This window comes from Etheostoma spectabile, chromosome 24 (assembly GCF_008692095.1).
Source record: "Etheostoma spectabile isolate EspeVRDwgs_2016 chromosome 24, UIUC_Espe_1.0, whole genome shotgun sequence".
Lineage (NCBI taxonomy): Eukaryota > Metazoa > Chordata > Actinopteri > Perciformes > Percidae > Etheostoma > Etheostoma spectabile.
The window spans coordinates 6,798,804-6,799,563 of NC_045756.1; the positions used below are offsets into that span (position 1 = coordinate 6,798,804).

A 760-nucleotide genomic window follows, 5' to 3' on the forward strand; every position below is an offset into this window, starting at 1 on the left:
TTGTCCACAGCTCACTTGAAAAACTGTGTTACTGGTTGTATAGACCCTTTAAAAAAGCCCAGTCGGCTCTGATTGGTCAGCGTTTCCCCATCTGCTCTCTCGGAGTCTCTGGACCATCATTGCAGCCGGGGAAAGCTGTAACAGCACTGGATAGCGGAACTTTTTTACCTATTCATACGGAGTTATAGACCTATCTTTATTCAAGAGTGCATTCTTTCAAGTTGAGCGCATTTCTCACTAATATAAGGGTTCAGATTTTGTAATAATTTGCCTCAAAACTTTCTGCTTGGACTAAGATACGTTGTTGATTGGAAAGATTTCCTTCTCTCAGCTTTGGCCCTTCTCCTCGCGCTCTCAGATTGTTTGTGTTACAACCCTAACAAAATAGAAAACCAATAGATTGTGTAAATTTAAAGGTGTTCTGTTGGCCAATGAAATGATCCCTGCCCTATTGATTGTGCGTCCTGTGCATCCTTCTACAGCACGCCCAAACAGCAAAGCATGCACTGTTTCCATGGTACTGAACTTCCATGGCTCCTCCTCTCTCGCCTTCCAGACTGTATATGTATATGTATATGTATATGTTTCTAGACACAGTTTCTTGTATGGGCTGTGTGCATTTCTTTGTGGATTGAGTGTTTTGGACCTTGACTGCTTTATAGTTAAAGAAGAAATCTTACTTTACAATTTGGGAACTTTAAAGAAATGCAAACAGCCCAGAGCATTTTACCCTCTTATCTCAGAATGTATCTGTGTTTTC

General features: G+C 40.9%; 1 protein-coding gene across 1 annotated transcript in view; it reads left to right on the forward strand.

Moving 5' to 3' along the window:
• The window catches only part of LOC116674250 (coagulation factor XIII A chain-like), a 32,082-nt gene that overhangs the window by 17,150 nt on the left and 14,172 nt on the right, over positions 1 to 760 (forward strand). The window lies entirely within an intron of this gene.